Raw genomic sequence first — 16,655 nt, forward strand, 5'->3', positions numbered from 1 at the left:
ACATTTGCATTTTCAAAACAAGAATTATTGAAGAACTGACTGTATTATCTCCAATTTGCAATGAAGTAAACTGAGGCTCTGAGAGGTAAAGTGACTAGTCCAGGGTCCCGCAGATGGGAGGTGGCAGAGCCAAGATTTAAACTCAGCTCAGCCTGAGCACTTAACCTGTGTGCCACAGGGCTCTTCCTGTTTATATCCATGAGAAACAAGTTATGTGGACAAAGATGGCCAAGAGGAGAGATTGGTGGAGTATGGCCAGTAGCAAGAATCTGCAAGAATAATGTTTTATTTATTTTTAAGACAGGGCCATGTTCTGTCACCTAGGCTAGAGTGCAGTGGTATAGTCATAGCTCACTGCCACTCACCTTCCCAGCCTAAAGCGATCTTCCCACCCCAGCCTCCCAAGTAGCTGGCACTACAGGCACACACCACCACATCTGGTTCATTTTAAATTTTTTGTAGAGACAGGGTCTTGCTATGTTGCCTAGGCTGGTCTTGAATTCCTGGCCTCAAGCAATCCTCCTGCCTCAGCCTCCTGAAGTGTTGGGATTACAGGCATGAGCCACCGTGAATGGCCAGAAGCACAGTTTTAAAATGTTTGATGATGGCTGGGCCCGGTGGCTCATGCCACTAATCCTAGCAGTTTGGGAGGCTGAGGTGGGCAGATTACTTGAGCTCAGGAGTTTGAGACCAGCCTGGCCAACATGGTGAAACCCCATCTCTACTAATAATACAAAAATTAGCTGGACGTGGTGGTGGGCGCCTTTAATCTCAGCTGCTCAGGAGGCTGAGATAGGATAATTGCTTGAACCCGGGAGGCAGAGCTTGCAGTGAGCCGAGATTGCACCACTGCATTCCAGCCTGGGCGACAGAGCAAGACCCTGTCTCAAATAAGTAAGTTTGATGATGACCAGTATAGCCTGGACCCTTTGCATTCAGCGTGGTGCACTCCATCCTGGGTGACAGAGCAATACCCTGTCATAAATAAAATAAATAAATAAGTAAAGTTGGATGACCAGTACAGCCTGGACCCTTTGCAATCAAAGTGGATGCCTGGTGTTCGGTGCTCAAGAAGTGCTGGGGCCCTGGGCAGCAGGTGGAGGGTGGGCACTGGGGAGGCCCCCAGGAGGATCAGAGCAAAGGCTACTCATCAACTGATGGGACTTCTCAATATGTCAACCATTGGTGTGTTTGTGTCAGTCCATACTAGGTGAGTCTCAGCCCTGATTTTATCTGCAGTAAATCCACATGGTGAGTTTGGTTAGTTCTCATTATAGAAGCCCCTCCCCATCCCCAAAACTTTTAATTATGGAAACTTAAATACATAAAAGTTGAGAAATAGTACAATGAAGCCATGCATGGTGGTGCGCACCTGTGGTCCCAGCTACTCAGAAGGCTGAGGTGGGAGGATTGCTTGAGCCTGGGACGTCCAGGGTACAATGAGCTATGATTGCACCACTGCACACCACTGCACTTGCCCTGTAATAGGGCAAGGCCCTGTCTCAAAACAAACAAACAAACAAAAAAAAGAACATCCTCATTTTACAATTAACATTGTCATATTTGCCTTCTCTGTGTGTGCCTCTTAAGCGTGTGCGTCCGAGCATGCACTTTATGAGTCATTTGAAAGTATGCTGCAGGCATATTTCACCCCTAAATACTCTAGTCTGCATCTCCTGAACCACAATGCCATTATCACAGCTAAGAAAATGTATATCATCTAACATCCACTCTGATGGCAGATATCCCCAACCATCCCAAGAATGTCTTGTGTTTATTACAAACGCTCACATGCCAGTCATTTCAAACATTGCCTCCCGAGGTCCTTGTGTACCCAGAAGGAAACATGAGAAGAGAAGGTGGTGTTACTGCCTTTGATGTGCCTAAGGCCCCCTTTTAGTTCTCCCACTTTGGAGATAGAATTTGAAGCATCGGTTGGATTCTAGGAGCAGTTACATGTTTCTGTTTTTGTGTTTAAAAGCATGTAGGTTTCATGTAAGCTATATGCATGCACACACCAGCCACACATGGGACTCAAGTTTGTAACTTTTTTTTTTTTTTTTTTTTGAGACGGAGTCTTGCTCTATCGCCCAGGCTGGAGTGCAGTGGTGTGATCTCTGCTCACTGCAAGCTCCGCCTCCTGGGTTGATGCCATTCTCCTGCCTCAACCTCCTGAGTAGCTGGGACTACAGGCGCTGGCCACCACGCCTGGCTAATTTTTTATATTTTTAGTGGAGACGGGGTTTCACTATGTTAGCCAGGAAGGTCTCGATCTCCTGACCTTGTGATCCGCCCGCCTTGGCCTCCCAAAGTGCTGGAATTACAGGTGTGAGCCACCGCGCCCGGCCTCAAGTTTGTAATTTAAAAAGACATTTCCTTCCCCTATAATAAAGCATAGCTGGCATTTCTACATCTGAAGGGTCTAAGATAAAGCTGATGGTATCAGCATGTTGCTTTCAAGAGAAACAAAAGGTTATGATTTGATAGGCCCTGAAATTAGACATCAAGGTCAAGACAGTGTAAACTTAGGTGTGATCGTTTTCCAAAGCTGTTACTCAGATGTTTAGCAAAATGTCCCCCTTTACATTTCCCCTGTCTTCTACAGGTCTCCCCCATCCACCCCAAAGGAGGAAAGTTAGGAGGGAAGATTGTCAAAAGTCCTCAAATATAACTATTTTAGATTTCTTTTTTTTTTTTTTCTTTTGGTGAGACAGAGTCTCGCTTTATCACCCAGACTGGAGTGCAATGGTGCAATCTTGGCTTACTGCAACCTCCACCCCCAACCCCTGGGTTCAGGTGACTCTTGTGCCTCAGCCTCCCGAGTAGCTAGCTGGGACTGTAGGCATGCACCACCATGCCTAATTTTTGTATTTTTAGTAGAGATGGAGTTTCACCATCTTGACCAGGCTGGTCTCAAACTCCTGACCTCAAGTGATCCACCCACCTTGGCCTCCCAAAATGTTGGAATTAAGGTATGAGCCACCGCACCAGGCCTATTTTAGATTTCTTTGAATGTAGTAGAAGTTAACAAGCATAGTTCATATACTTTTACTATTTTTAATAATGACCAATGTTTCCTGAGCGTGAATAGTGCATTAAAGTGCTGAGCGGCACGCCTGGTACACAGCAGGAGTCCAATGTTAGCTATATGGACAGTACCTGACATTCAGCGGGTTTGAATCATTCAGACTTGAAACTGCACTATGATATTTTACTTAGTAAAATCCCATTAAAATTTTTTTTTAAATAGTATGTTTTGTAGAGACAGGGGTCTCACTATATTGCCCAGGCTGGTCTTGAGTTCCTGGGCTAAAGCAATCCTCCCACCTTGGCTTTCCAAAGTGCTGGGATTATAGGCATGAGTCCCTGCACCTGGCATAAAGTCTCATTTTACATTGCAACTTTTAAAGAATGGGAGTGCATCACATCTACTTTTAAAGGAAAGCTGAGCACGTTTTGAGTTATGCACAGTTTTCAGCAAAACAGCCCATGCATAAAATCCAACAGGCTTGTCAGGTTGGGCTGGTCATTTTACATTACTTTCTCATGTAGTTCTCACGACAGTCCTGTTATGTAGAGATTGCCATTTGGCCCATCTTATAGAGAGGAAACTAAGCCTTAGAGAGGGTAAGTGACTTAACCTTAAGTATGTCTGAGTGGTGGAGCTGAAACCTCAATCTTGGTGTGGCTGACTTTAGACTTGTTACTTGTAACCACTATGCAGTCCCAAGCCTGTGTTTGTTGCTGTTCCTAATGCAGCATTGGTGCCTCTAAGCCTCATATCATGAACTGGTTCAGAGAGAGAAAGCCACAGTCCCCACTGGGTTCATTTAGTGTGGTGTTCAGGTATGTTGGCATCATGCTTCCTCCAGTCTTTCTCAAGCCTCATAGGCAGAAAACCCATCACGAAAGCATAGTGGTCAAGAGCCATGGGCTCTGGGGCCAGATGGCTTGTGCTCACTCGAATTCCAGGTTCACACCAGTAACTTGTCAGTTATGTGACCTTGGGCAAGTTACTCGACCTCCATATGCCTCAGTTTTCTCATCTGTCAAATGGAGACAATAATAGTACCTAATTCATACTATTATGAACATAAATGACTAATATAAGCGTGGCATGTAGTGTGCTATAGAGCATTAGCTGCTAATATTATCTCCACCACCAAAGGCTTTAGCCAAGACTGCCTTCAAAAGCAGTGTTTGTGGGGTGCTAGTGTTTTAGAAAAGGTAACATTTCCTTTTTTTTCTTTTTTTTTTGAAATGGGGTCTGACTCTGTCACCCAGGCTGGAGTGCAGTGGTAGTACAACCACAGCTTATTGCAGCCTCAACCTCCCAGGCTCAAGCCATCCTCCCATCTCAGCCTCCTGAGTGGCTTGACTATAGGTGTGTACCACCACACCTGGCTAATTTTTGTATTTTTAAATTTTTAATTATTATTATTTTTGAGATGGGGTCTCACTCTGTTGCCCAGGCTGGAGTGCAGTGGCACGATCTCAGCTCACTGTAACCTTCGCCTCCCAGGTTCAAGCGATTCTCCTGCCTTAGCCTCCCAAGTAGCAGGGACTACAGGCGTGCACCACCATACCCAGCTAATTTTTGTATTTTTAGTAGAGATGGGTTTTGCCATGTTGACCAGGCTGGTCTCAAACTCCTGACCTCAGGTGATCCACCTGCCTCAGCCTTCCAAAGTGCTGGGATTACAGGCATGAGTCACCATGCCCGGCCTGAAATTGTACACTTTATTTATTTTTGAGACAGAGTCTTGCTCCGTCACCCAGGCTAGAGTGCAGTGGTGCAATCTCGGCTCACTGCAACCTCCACCTCCTGTGTTCAAGCAATTCTCCTGCCTCAGCCTCCCAAGTAGCTGGGACTACAGGTGCCCACCGCCACATCCGGCTAATTTTTGTAATTTTTTTTTTTTTTTTTGAGATGGAGTCTCGCTCTGTCGCCCAGGCTGGAGTGCAGTGGCGTGATCTCGGCTCACTGCAAGCTCCGCCTCCCGGGTTCACGCCATTCTCCTGCCTCAGCCTCCCCAGTAGCTGGGACTACAGGCGCCCGCCACCTCGCCCGGCTAGTTTTTTCTATTTTTTAGTAGAGACGGGGTTTCACCGTGTTAGCCAGGATGGTCTCGATCTCCTGACCTCGTGATCCGCCCGTCTCGGCCTCCCAAAGTGCTGGGATTACAGGCTTGAGCCACCGCGCCCGGCCTAATTTTTGTAATTTTAATAGAGACAGGGTTTCACCATATTGGCCAGGCTGGTCTCGAATTCCTGACCTTGTGATCCGCCCGCCTTGGCCTCCCAAAATGCCAGGATTACAGGTGTGAGCCACTGCGCCCAGCCAATTGTACACTTTAAATTGGCAAATTTTGTGTCATGTTAATGGTATCTCAATGTTTTTTGAAATGCCAACGGGGAACAAATCATCATTAGTGAAATAGCTCTTGTTCACATTAGTAAGTAGAGCTCCAGGCCTGAGCTTTTAGTAAACAGTTATGAGCCCCACTGATTCCACGTGGTCCTGCCCTCTGAAGCAGAGCCGTGGTTTGCAGCCTTCCCAGAAACAGAAAGGCTTCTGGGAAACCACAGCTCCCTACCTGCTGAAGGAAATGGACACCCAAGATAAGCTGGATATATTGTGTGTGTAATCAAAAGGCAGGCAGGCAGGTTTTCCAGATGAGCCTAAGCTAATGGCTTAAAAGGGTGTTTAAAAGAGAAAGCAGTAGCCTGACTGGTCTGAACTCCTGCCCTGTCAGCAGAAACGGTGCATTGACAACGCTGGTATGCACGGCAAGCCTCTGCCTCCTGATTTAGTTAATAAGCAGTTTTCCTGCGGAATTGATTGAGGGGGAGAGAGGTGTTTCTCTTCCTGGCTCCCTTGGTGTGTGCCCGCTCATGTCAGAAGGCAGGAAGTTCTCTGGGAATTCACACCAGAGGTTTTGCTATTATTTAAGCAAATTAAGGCCTTTGGGAACAGCCAGGTGGCCTTTCAGGTTTTGCCAGGGCCAAACAGCCCTATCTCCTGCCAAGGTGTTGAGTCAACTTATTTACAGCGCTCAGAGCCAGTTCCTGAGCTGCTGAAATCCCCAAAGGCCTGGTCTAAATGGGCCTGGTCAGACATCCACACCGCCTGCCTCATCAGCACTTTTAGCCTTCCACCTGCCGTGCGGGCTTGACTGAGATGCCCCAGTGGCTTCTCCTGGGAACAAACCGCTCCCATCTGTAAGCTGCCGCCTTCCTTGGGTAACTTTGCCTCTCTCTGCCTCTTTACTCCCTGCACAGAGGGTCAAGGAGGCACATCATCCAGGGAGGCAGGGCTAGGTGGAAGTTAAGGTGATGGGCTTTGGGGTCCGGCAGGCCTGAGTTCAATTCCCAGCTCTGCTGTGTGCTATTGTAGCTGTGTGGTTTGAACAAATCCCTTACCACTGACTATTGCTTTATTCACCTGTGAAATGGGAGTAACACAGTACCCACCTTCCAGGCTGTTGTGAAGATTGACTGCAATTCTGCCTGGTGCTTCTGATAGGGTCAATAACTGAGGGGTTGGCCGGGCGCGATGGCTCACACCTGTAATCCCAGCACTTTGGGAGTCTGAGGCAGGTGGATCACGAGGTCAAGAGATCCGAGACCATCCTGGCCAACATGGTAAAACCTCGTCTCTACTAAAAATACAAAAATTAGTTGGGCGTGTTGGCGTGCACCTATAGTCCCAGCTGCTCAGGAGGCTGAGGAGACTCGCTTGAACCCGGGAGGTGGAGGTTGCAGTGAGCCAAGATCGCGTCACTGCACTCCAGCCTGGCGACAGATGAGTGCTGGGGGTGTTGGAGGGAGGCTGGAGAATGAAAGGGAGGCAACTGAGGCCACAATGTCTGGCTGTTTCGAATCCCCCCACCACCAACTCAAACCCTCTGATCTGCAGATAAAGAACTCCAAGACAGTTCTTACTTCTCCCAGAATAAAAGCCCAGCTCTCTCCAATGAGGCTCCAGCTACATCGGACTTTGTCACTGACTACCCTTGTGTCACTCGCTCTATTCAGCCGCCACCCTGGACTGGCTCCCAACCAAGTTGTGTCTGCTTTTCCCTCTGCCTGGAATGTCCTTCCACCAGGGACCATGTGACTCTCTCCCTCTCTCCTTCCTTCCCTCCCTTCCAGCGAGTCTCAGGTCTCAGTTAAAACTGCCTTTGCTCTAAGTCACCTTCATTGCCTTTGACATAGCACCCCACTGCCTCCAGCACTCCCTCCTTATCCTTCCTCCCTGTTTATTTTATTATTATTTATTTATTTATTTTGAGACAGAGTCTCCCTTTGTCACTCAGGCTGGAGTGCAATGGCGTGATCTTGGCTCACTGCAAACTCTGCCTCCTGGTTTCAAGTGATTCTCCTGCCTCAGCCTCCCAAGTAGCTGGGATTACAGGTGTGCGCCACCACACCTGGCTAATTTTTGTATTTTTAGTAGAGACGGGGTTTCACCATGTTGGCCAGGCTGATCTTGAACTCCTGATTTCAAGTGATCTACCCATCTCGACCTCAAAGTGCTGGGATTACAGGCGTGAGCCACCATGCCCAGCCCCTGTTTTATTGTTTTCTCTACAGCGTTTACTACCTTATTGTGTGTTTTTGGCTAAGGGACCTTGGAGTCAACCCCAGGAGAACAATGCTGAGGAACCAGGAGCGGCTCTCCCATCACTTCACACATCTTCTAAAGCTGGCTAGGACTGCACCTCATTCTCATGATTTCATGCCCACGGTTACCTACAGGGTGTTACCTGAGCAGAGCAAGTGACATGAGGGTAGTTGGTGACAAAGACAGAAGTAGCTGAGGCCTCACTGTAGAGAGCTGGGCTTTCATTCTGGGAGAAGCGAGTCTCTGGAGGACTCTGCATAGAGCAGTGGCTTATCATGGCCTGACCGAGGTTGTAGCAAGCTCACTGGGGCTATTGTGTAGACAAGAGGCCGTAGCAACCTGGGCCAGAATTGGGAAGATTAAGGAGGCTACTGCAGTGGTCCAGGCGTCCAGAGATGAAACAGAGATGAATTGGGTCTGTGGGGAAAGAAGTGTTGGCTGACAAGCTGTTCTGTCTCTGTGTTCTCCTCTCCCGGCCCCTCTTTGCCCACCTGTCCCCACTCCTCAGCTGTGCTTTGTATTTTGTAATTCACAGCACTCAAAGCACTCATGCAGGAGGCCTGACATTATTTATCTGGTTTGAGTTGGGGGTGGGGTATTGGAAACAATTAGACATTGTGGCCTCAGTTGCCTCCCCTTCATTCTCCAACCTCCCCCACACACCCACAGCACTCATTTTAACCCCTCAGTATGTCTTTTCATTTTTCCTTCTTTCTTTTTTAGAGTTAGGGTCTCACTCTTTCATCCAGGCTGGAGTGCAATGGTGTGATCACGGCTCATTGCAGCCTTGACCTCCTGGGCCCAACCAATTAACTCCACCTCAGCCTGCCCAGTAATTGGGACTACAGGAGCATGCCACCACACCTGGCTAATTTTTTCTCTTTTTAGAGATGTGGTCTTGCCATGTTGCCCAGGTTGGTGTCGAACTCCTGACCTCAAGCGATCCACCCCGCCTTGGCCTCCCAAAGTGTGGGGATTGCAGGCATGCACCACCATGCCCGGCCAATTTTTAAATTTTTTGTAGCGACAGGGGTCTCAGTATGTTGCCCAGTCTGGTCTCAAACTCCTGGACTCAAGTGATCCTCCTGCCTCAGCCTCCCAAAGTGCTGGGATTACAGGCCCGAGCAATCATGCCCAGTCCCCTCTGGATGTCTTTAATCCAGAGATCCCCTTTGGGAGCTGAGACTCTTTGAGAGACTGTTGAAGGCCACGGAGCCTCCCACAGGTACCCATATCTTAACCCACAGTTCCAGGGGGCCCACATCTTCCTTGACGCCCTCACTAGCCCAAACCTTGGCTCAAGTCCTAGGTACTCACTGCTAAAGCCTCAAGGAGGGGTCAGAAAAGCAGAACAGCAGCCCAAGACACTCCTTTCATGGCCACAGAGATGTTTCCAGATGGCCTGAGAAGGGAGTGGTTGGGGTGGGCAGCTGTTGTTCCCCATAGTATCAAACCTTTGATCAAGAGGGGTGGAGAAGGATTGACTTTCTCAAGTTCAGGACTTCCTTCTGGCCCCACAGGCACCCCCTACAGGCAAAGGACCACCACACCCAAAGGCAGGAGTGGCCAATCCTGAGGGTGTGGACGGGGGCCGCAGGGAGGCAGTTCACGCCCTCAGGATTTGACTCTACAGGGAAGGCCCTGGGGATGTTGCCCTGTCCAGGAAGCTGCACATCCACCTTGGGGGCACTAACTGTCCTTAGGGTGACCTCAGAGGCAGTTGCAGAAGTTTCCAGTTCTGCAGAAGCCATTTGTGGCAGAACGGGAGCAGCAGCTTACCACATACAAACTCTTCAAATGTTCCCATCAACTGTGACAGGTGGGGGCCACCCTGTAGTTGAAGAGGAAACTAAGACTCAAGCGTTACTGAACTTTCCTGGAGTTAACACAGCTAGTCAGAGGCACAGTTCGCTTTAAAGTCCCCATCTATCTAGACTCCAGGCCTAAGCACTGACCGTTAGTGCTCTATGAAGCAGCACCTGGTGAAGCCACTTGTGCTTTGAGAGGGGCGTTCAGAAGGCTGCAGCCTAGTTCTGTGTAGGGTCAGATTATCTTGTTTTTCTTCTCTCCGCCGGCCCACATCTTACCCTCTGGTGCCATTGTGACCGATCCTTCGCAAAGGAGTCAGCACTAGAAATGTTGACAATGAGTCCGTTTCCTGCCGCTCACCCCACACAGGGCTCCTTCCCATCCCTGCCCCTCAGCCTCTGGACCAGCTCCATGGGTCAGTGTTCCTCTTAGAGCATGACTCTTGGAAAGAAAAACAGCACTTACCATTGAGATCATTAGATTGCAACCCTGAGAATGTACTTATCAAACCACAAATAGAATCAGAGAAGGACTATATGGTCTCCCATATCCTGAGTGTCTCATTTCTGAAAACGCAACTGAAATCTGGTTTTGGAAGCCACATCATATGTTACCCTTTGAGATTATGGTCAACTGAACACCCATCCCTCCTTTGGTTCAACCCTCTCATTAAAGAAAAGAAAAAGGGCCAGGAGTGGTGGCTCACTCTTGTAATCCTAGCACTTTGGGAGGCCGAGGCAGGCAGGTATCCTGAGCTCAGGAGTTTGAGACCAGCCTGGGTAACATGGCGAAACCCCGTCTCTACTAAAAATACAAAAATTAGCCGGGCGTGGTGGCTCATGCCTGTAATCCCAGCTACTTGGGAGGCTGAGGCACGAGAATCGCTTGAACCCAGGAGGTGGAGGTTGCAGTGAGCTGAGATTGCGCCACTGCACTCCAGCCTGGGTGACAGAGTGTCTCAAAAAAAGAAAAGAAAAGCGTTTGTATATGTGAACATGGAAAGACAAACACAAGCCAATTTAAATGGTACCTAAGAGCCTAAAAGCTCCGCCTGTCAGCAGTTCATCTGAGACAAGCACTGTTGCTGATTTCTTATTTCCTTCTGAAGATATTCTTTTTTTTTTGTTTTTTGTTTTTTTTTTTGAGATGGAGTCTCGCTCTGTTGCCCAGGCTGGAGTGCAGTGGCGCGATCTCAGCTCACTGCAAGCTCCGCCTCCCGGGTTTACGCCATTCTCCTGCCTCAGCCTCCCGAGTAGCTGGGACTACAGGCGCCCGCCACCTCGCCCGGCTAGTTTTTTGTATTTTTTAGTAGAGATGGGGTTTCACCGTGTTAGCCAGGATGGTCTCGATCTTCTGACCTCGTGATCGGCTCGTCTCGGCCTCCTAAAGTGCCAGGATTACAGGCTTGAGCCACCGCGCCCGGCCTCCTTCTGAAGATATTCTAAGCCTATTCCCTATCCTATTTAGCTTTGTGCTCTTTAAAGACAGATTCTTCCCATGTTATTACATATACACTTAACTTGATTCTTTTTTAAACAGCTCCCTCATTCATTTTATTTATTTATTTTGAGACAGAGTCTCGCTCTGTCATCCAGGCTGGAGTGCAGTGGCATGATCTGGACTCACTGCAACCCCCACCTCTCGGGTTCAAGCAATTCTCATGCCTCAGCCTCCCTTGTAGCTGGGACTACAGGCACCCACCACCATGCCTGGCTAACTTTTGTATTTTTAGTAGAGATGGGGTTTCACCATGTTGGCCAGGCTGGTCTTGAACTCCTGACCTCAAGCGATCTGCCCAACTGGGCCTCCCAAATTGCTGGGATTTAGGCGTGAGCCACCGTGCCTGGTCCCTCACGGTTTTTAATTTTTGCATCATTTTCCATTGAGTGGATGCCCATCATTGATTTACCCAGCCCTCTGTCAATGATGTGTCTATCTTTTGCCATCGTAAACAAGCTGGTAGTGGCCCTCTGTATATCTGCCCTCATGCAATGTGTGAGTCCCTCTGTGAGATGAAGTCCTAAAATTGGGCTTTGCTGAAAGAAAGGATTTATGCATGTAAAATCTATAAACATGATCAGAATGTTCTCTTAAAAAGCCATACTGGTTCCTGCTTGCCATGATGTCCAAAGTCTTTGAGCCCCACATCTTTGCTGGTACAGTTCTACCTCTGTGCATTACAGACGATAAAACGAACCCGGAAAAAATGCAAGGGGCTTGCCTGAAACGCTCCAGAGAGAAGCTGGTCATCTGACTCTGGTCAACTGGCATCCAGCATTTTTTTTGCTAGACCAGCTGACCATCATCCGCCGGCAGTACCCCCTTCCCTCTCCCATCATGTGTGGGTCATCCTCCTTTCCACCACTCACACGGACCCCTCCCTCTGGTCTCCTGCATCCTGCATTGCTAAGATTCTCAGAGGGGTGCCAGTCCTCTGGGAGTGGTTGCAAAGAGCCTTCTGACTGGTCGACAACTTACTTCCTAAGTCCTCTGAGTGTTTGTAAAAATACAATGTTTCCTCCTGTGGAGTAAATTGTAAGCAGTTCACACGTGATCCCCTACTTTTTTTTTTCTTGATCCTTTGCATGTGTGTGGTTTTTTTTAAACTTTTTTATTATTTCAATAGGTTTTTGGGGAGCAGGTGGTGTTGGTTACGTGAATAAGTTCTTTAGTGGTGATTTCTGAGATTTTGGTGCACCCATCATCGGAGCAGTGTACACTGTACCTGTGTACACTGTGTAGTCTTTTATCCCTCACCCCCTTCCCGCCCTTTCCCCTAAAATCCGCAGAGTCCATTGTATCATTTTTATGCCTTTGCATCCTCATAGCTTAGCTCCCACTTATGAGTGAGAACATACAATGTTTGGTTTTCCATTCCTGAGTTACTTCACTTAGAATACTAACCTCCAATTCCATTCTTTTTTTTTTTTTTTTTTAACAGCTTCAGTTCCTAGGTCCAGTGTTTCCTGTCTCTAATCCCAGTGACTCAGGAGGGTGAGGCGGGAGGGGGCCACTCCTACCCTCCTGTACGGTCATTTTAGCAGATGACTTTCACCCTCATGCCTGTTGCACTGTGATTACAAGAAGGAATTATTTTTAACTTTCTGAATAGGTCATATGTTCACATGGGCACCATTGGAAAAAATCAAATAATCTAAACAGTATACAATGAAAAGTTCTGCTCCCACCCTGTCCCCCTTTGGTCTAATAACGTGCCTCCCCCATACCTAAAATCTCACTTGTTAGTGTCTTTTATTTTTTTTTATTTTTTATTTTTTTTGAGACGGAGTCTCGCTCTGTCGCCCAGGCTGGAGTGCGGTGGCGCGATCTCGGCTCACTGCAAGCTCCACCTCCCGGGTTCACGCCATTCTCCCGCCTCAGCCTCCGAGTAGCTGGGACTACAGGCGCCCGCCACCAGGCCCGGCTAGTTTTTTGTATTTTTAGTAGAGACGGGGTTTCACCATGTTAGCCAGGATGGTCTCGATCTCCTGACCTCGTGATCCACCCGCCTCGGCCTCCCAAAGTGCTGGGATTACAGGCTTGAGCCACCGCGCCCGGCCGTTAGTGTCTTTTAAAGTTCTGTATATAACTATAAACAAATATGAACATATATTCTTTGAGACAGAGTCGTGTTCTTTTTTTTTTTTTTGAGATGGAATCTCGCTCTGTCGCCCAGGCTGGAGTACAGTGGCGCGATCTTGTCTCAGTGCAACCTCTGCCTCCCAGGATCAAGTGATTCTCCTGCCTCAGCCTCCCAAGAAGCTGAGACTACAGGCACACACTACCATGCCCAGCTAAGTTTTATATTTTTAGTAGAAACGGGGTTTTACCATGTTGGCCAGGCTGGTCTCCAACTCCTGACCTCAAGTGATCCACCCACCCCAGCTTCCCAAAGTACTAGGATTATAGGTGTGAGCTACCATGCCTGATCAAGACAGAGTCTTGTTCTGTGGCCCAGGCTGGAATGCAGTTGTGCAGTCATGGCTCACTGCAGACTCAAACTCCTGGGTTCCATCGATCCTCCTGCCCCAGCCTCCCAAAATGCTGGCATTACAGGCATAAACTTATTTCTTATTCCCTTCTTTTTAGTTACACAAAAGATAGTGCTGCTTTGCACTTGGTTTTATCAGCAAACAATAATGTATCTTGAAGATCATTGCCCTAGAGAGCATAAAGAGCTTTTTTTTTTTTTTTTTTTTTTTTTTTTTTTTTAATAGGTTCATAGTATTTCATTGCAAGGAAATTCCACAATTTAATCCTCTATTGATGGCTATTTGGGCTGTTGCCCATGTTTTGCTAGCACAAACAATGCCTTAGTGAATAACCTTTTACATACGTCATTTTTGTGTGCGAGCTTTCCAATTTCACATTGGAAAATGGGAACAGGCCAGGTAAATGGCCCATGGAGCCTTTCTGCAAGAGCAGCAACCAGGAAAATAAAAGGCTGGAGAACCACTGCTGGAACAGGTGCCCTATCTCCTTGTGGTAGCAACAGTACCACAGCATCTTGTGAGTGACCTGTGACTGTCCTCCAGCATATGCCACAGTCGGATTCTGGTACCTGTGGGTCACTCTTCTTCATGCTCTTTTCTTTTCTTATTATTTTTGCCTACTTGGAATTCTTTTTTTTTAAATTTAAGACAGTCTTGCTCTGTTGCCCAGGCTGGAGCGCAGTGGTGCGATATTGGCTCACTGCAACCTCCGCATCCTGGGTTCAAGAGATTCTCCTGCCTCAGCCTCCCGAGTAGCTGGGATTACAGACGCCCGCCACCTCGCCCGGCTAGTTTTTTGTATTTTTAGTAGAGACGGGGTTTCACCGTGTTAGCCAGGATGGTCTCGATCTCCTGACCTTGTGATCCGCCCGTCTCGGCCTCCCAAAGTGCTGGGATTACAGGCTTGAGCCACCGCGCCCGGCCTGGTCTTGAACCCCTGACCTCTGGTGATCCACGTGCCTTGGCCTCTCAAAGTGCTGGGATTACAGGGGTGAGCCACTGTGCCTGACCCTACTTGGAATTCTTGAAGTGAACACCCCAGTCTGAGATCTTTCTGCTGTCTTTTTTTCTTTTTCTTTCTTTTTTTTTTTTTTTTTGGTATTCAGAAGGCTGCAGCATGGGTTGTAGGCTTCATTTCTCAGGAGACTGAGCAAAGGCACACATATAGTCTGAGCAGTTACCTTTCCAGGCAGTCAGAGTAGATTCAGCAAATGCTCTTGGAAGCAGCTGCCTTTCCCATCAATGCTTATTTGTTCTTGATATTGAAAAATGATGCTAGCATCCATTAAAAGAGAAGAGGCACCCTCTTGTGAGCTCTATTGGACAAGTGAGCACTTGTTGTACAGTCATCTGCAAGTGCATGTGACCTGGAGACTGTGGGAAATGCCTCACTTCGCAGCATTGGCTTCCAGCTCTTCTCTTGCGCTGTTTGAGTTTTGTTCCAAAGGTCAGAGGCAGAGGGTCCAAGCTTTTCCAGCACAGCCCACATCTGAAAGTAGTGCAAGCCTCATATTCATTCTTTGTAGAAGGTTTCCAGATCTTGTTCTTGAGTTATTGAATGATTCAAAGGTTCTGAATTCCACAACGGCTTCCTGTGTTTTCGCAGCCAGATTCAGCACATTTTGGGGTCGGCCAGTGCTTAGAAAATGTGGCCCTACATTGATGTGTGTTTATATCTGGGTTGTGTTTTTTATAGAGAAAAGTCTGTGGTTACTTTTACCCATCCCATATTGCTGTTAACTACCTCTGGAATTTCTCTCCCTCCGCAAGCCTAGTACTGAAGAACAGAAGTTTTGGTGCTGGCTGGTTCTGGGGCGCATGTTCCTTCAGAGGCTGACCTGCTTTGTGACCTTGACAAGGCCCTGACCTTGAGCAAATGACTTCAGCCTTTCGCCTCCGTTGCTCATCAGCATTAAGGGGGTTAAAACCCCTACCTGCCTCACAGCAACATAGGAGTCAATGTAAAGTGCACAGTTCCCACACGTAATGACTGTCATCGTGAATATTTACTCTCAATAAGATTTTTTGTTTTTAGTTTTTGGTTGTTGATTTTTTTTTAATAGAGATGGGATCCTACTAGGTTGCCCAGGCTGGTCTCAAACTCCTGGCCTCAAGTGATCCTCCCACCTCAGCCTCCCAAAGTGCTGGGATTATAGGCGTGAACCACTATGCCCAGCCTATAACTATTGTTTATTTATTTATTTTTTTGGAGACAGAGTCTTGCTTTGTCATCCAGGCTGGAGTGCAATGGTGCAATCTCAGCTCACTGCAATCTCTGCCTCCTGGGTTCAAGCAATTCTCCTGCCTCAGCATCCTAAATAACTGGGATTATAGGCATGTGCCACCATGGCCGGCTAATTTTTTGTATTTTTAGTAGAGACGAGGTTTCACCATGTTGGCCAGGCCTGTCTTAAACTCCTGGCCTCAAGTGATTCGCCCACCTTGGCCTCCCAAAGTGCTGGGATTACAGGTGTGAGCCACTACACTCAGCCTACTGTTAATTAAGAATTGTTTATGGCTTCTCTTCTCTGCACTTTTTCATAACCTTGGCATTTTTGGGTGCCTGGATTGTTTCATTTTTGAACCATAGGACTTTGACTCATGGGGTATTCCCCAAGAGACCCTAATAGCTATATATTTCTTACTGGTTCATTGATATTTAATTTACATATCACACAATTTACCCACTGTAAGTGTACAGTTAGATAATTTTTATAAATATACACAGCTGTTCAGCTGTCACCACAATCCAGTTTTAGAATACTTCCCAAGTTCCCGTGGGCCTATTGGTAGTTAAGCCTAGCTCAGCTCCAGATAACCATTGATCTGCTTTTTGTCTATAGTTTTCTAGATTTTTCATATGAACTGTGTACGTTGGTGAATAGCTTCTTTCACTCAGTGTAATGCTTTTAAGGTTCATCTATGCTACTGCGTTTTGCGGTGTTTGATCCTTTTTATTGCTGAGTAGCTATACCATATTTTACCCATCCTAATCACTTTATAGGTTGACTATATATAACTATAAGTTGTTTTTTTAAATGGGTAAATGTGAAATAAGAAAGTTGGGGCTGGGCGCGGTGGCTCACGCCTGTAATCTCAACATTTTGGGAGTCTGAGATGGGTGGATCACAAGGTCAGGAGTTCAAGACCAGCCTGGCCAACATGGAGAAACCCCGTCTCTACTAAAAAAACAAAAAAATTAGCCGAGTATGGTGGTGTGCACCTGT

At 47.4% G+C, this 16,655-nt stretch overlaps 1 protein-coding gene across 3 annotated transcripts in view; it reads left to right on the forward strand.

Annotated features, from left to right (window-relative positions):
* Window positions 1-16,655, forward strand: part of CDH1 (cadherin 1) — a 102,318-nt gene that overhangs the window by 36,685 nt on the left and 48,978 nt on the right. The window lies entirely within an intron of this gene.

This window comes from Theropithecus gelada, chromosome 20 (genome assembly GCF_003255815.1).
Source record: "Theropithecus gelada isolate Dixy chromosome 20, Tgel_1.0, whole genome shotgun sequence".
Classification (NCBI taxonomy): Eukaryota; Metazoa; Chordata; class Mammalia; order Primates; family Cercopithecidae; genus Theropithecus; species Theropithecus gelada.